This window comes from Neopsephotus bourkii, unplaced genomic scaffold, assembly GCF_033783945.1.
Source record: "Neopsephotus bourkii isolate Nb327-2 ecotype Australia unplaced genomic scaffold, CSIRO-AGI_Nbou_v1 NB_1749, whole genome shotgun sequence".
Classification (NCBI taxonomy): domain Eukaryota; kingdom Metazoa; phylum Chordata; class Aves; order Psittaciformes; family Psittacidae; genus Neopsephotus; species Neopsephotus bourkii.
The window spans coordinates 7,453,031-7,455,444 of record NW_026902223.1 but is presented as its reverse complement, the minus strand read 5'-3'; positions in this window follow the sequence as shown (position 1 = coordinate 7,455,444).

Below are 2,414 nucleotides of genomic sequence, written 5' to 3'. Positions count from 1 at the left end.
CATCCAGAGGCTGTACTGATGCAGCTCCATTAGTTTATTGATTAACCAGCCAGCAAGACAGCCACTATTACGATTCAAAAGCTCTGCAGCAGCAGCACGGAGCAAACCCATCCTTGTGTTCCTGTTTGTTCCCATTTCTTTCCAACCCCAGGTTCTTCACTGTGTAGCCCCATTGCTCTGTTTCCTTCATCAGTGGGGCACAACACGTGCTCCTGCCATAACTGCTGTTTAACTAATGGCAAGAGGCAGAAGCAAGCTGGAGGCCTGCTCTTGAGGTGGCAGCAGGTACAGAGGAGACCCATGGGTCAGAATGGAGGATGGAGCCACAACTGGTTCTCAACCCACTCATCCAAACCTGCACCCCCTGCTCCAGGGAGAGCTCAAAGTGGGCTCATCCCTCCTCCTGACCCACCGTTGCTCGGATGCTGTTTCTGATCACTTACCCATTTACCATTCCTAGGGAAAAAATCCAACTGTTGAAGATACAGTTCCAGTAAAACCTGTCTTGGGGCTATTTTTCTTAAAGCCAGTCCAACTTTTACAACCTACAGCTGACATACATTAAGGGCTTAAGCCAAACTTTCTGTGACATTTTGTTGATGTTATCCTGGCTGGTGCTGGTGGATGTAAGGAACAAGGAGAATTATTCCATCTGAAGGGTTTTCCTCTTACCTCATGGGTGTAGAAACTCGCAGTGGTGCAACCCGTGTATGGAAGCAGCAGTGTGCAGAACACTGAGTAAAGGGGTGAGTAAACCTGGGTCTGGGAGAGACAGCCTGTGTCCCTTGTGGAGCGATCGCTGCCTGCAACTGTGATTCATGCATTGCCTGGAAGTGTCCTCTTTAATTCCCTTCACAATTACCAGTCTGGGCCAGCTGGCAGAGCTCTACCAGCACACACAGAGGGAAACTAGAAAGCAGCTCCTCCTGCATTTCAGCTCTGCTTGGTTGGTATCACCCTTCACACCACTGAGAGCCCAGCAGTGCCGTTTATCTTATCTAATAGCAGAGAACTGCTTTGGAGTTGATGGCTCTTTGACTCTGGAGCTGCAGCACAAAACATCTCCTTTCTTCATCCCCAAATCTGGTCCCAGAAAGGATGGGGACCAGCGGCACTGATGCTTATGGGCTTGGGTGGCCCAAGCACTGTTCTTAGCTCTCCGTTAATCCACTGAGCAGCTTTTAGAGGACCCATCCACCCCTCGGGGTCTTATTTCCCCTCCCCGGTCTGCCTGGTTTCATTAGTTTGTAAAGTCTAGTTTATAGCTTGGGGTTATTTTACAAGACACTCAGACCACAGCCAGCGTGAGCGGAACAATCCGCTTCTTGTGAATGGATGTAAAGCTGCTATCAGTCAGCATCATGCTATCGCTTCTGACACACAAGGAAATGGGAAGGATCCCAGAGCTGGTGGTGTCATGGAAAGAGTCTCTTTGGCCAAATGCTCTCATCTCAGTGTTCATGGGCCGTTGTGCTGTGTTTGGTATCTATGTGTTGCTCCCAATACATGGACTGTGACAGAATGTACAGCTTGGGGTTTCAGCAAACACAGTGCTCATGGATAAGCCAGTGCGCATCACAATAGGTAAATCCAAGTACTTTGGGGAGGAAGAGGAGGAGGAGGAAATGACTGAGATGCCCCCAACACCGGGATTCCCCATTGCCCGACCCCGAGCTGGCAGTTCCCTGCAGCCATGGAGGGGAGCGGGCAGTGACATCAGGAGTATGTGGGTTTCCGCACTTCCCTCTCTGTCCTGCAGCCTCCAGAGGAAGGATGCGGCCATCGCACCGGGCTGTGCACTGTCCGCAGGTAGGGCTAATGCAGTGAGGGCACTGAGGGATAGGTGGAGCAACAGGGATAATCCCGAGGTGCACTATCTTGTCCTACGGTTCCTCTCCGCGCTGCACAGCCCGCAGCCCTATGAACCCTTCCGTCTGGCAATTAACCTCGGTGTTTCATCATTCAGTCTCGTTCAGGGAGAAAGCCACGTGTGACCAACATTCCCCAGTGGAAGCCCTGCGGGGTAGACTCAGCCCGAGGGCGCTCCCCGAGCCTTGGCTCGCCCCGTCAGCGCCCCGCAGCCCCGCCGCGCTGTGAGCTCCGACAGCCTCGCTCCTTGCCACCGGCAGGTTCCCCATCGCCATCACCGCGCCCCTCGGGTCCGCGCCGGGACAGGGCAGGCGGATGGAGCCGCTGCCCCGACGGTCCGAGCCGCGGGGCTCACCCTCCCGCAACCGCTCAGCCAATCAGCGCCTCCCCTCCCATTCTTCGCCCCGCCCCTTCTCGCTTCTCCCTCTTCTGATTGGCTCTTCCGCCCGGCTCATTATACGGCGGAGCGCGGCTGTGATAGGCTGAGGGCGCTGTCCATCGCCGGCCCCGCCGGCCCGCCCCTGCCGCCGCCTTTGCCTGCGCTG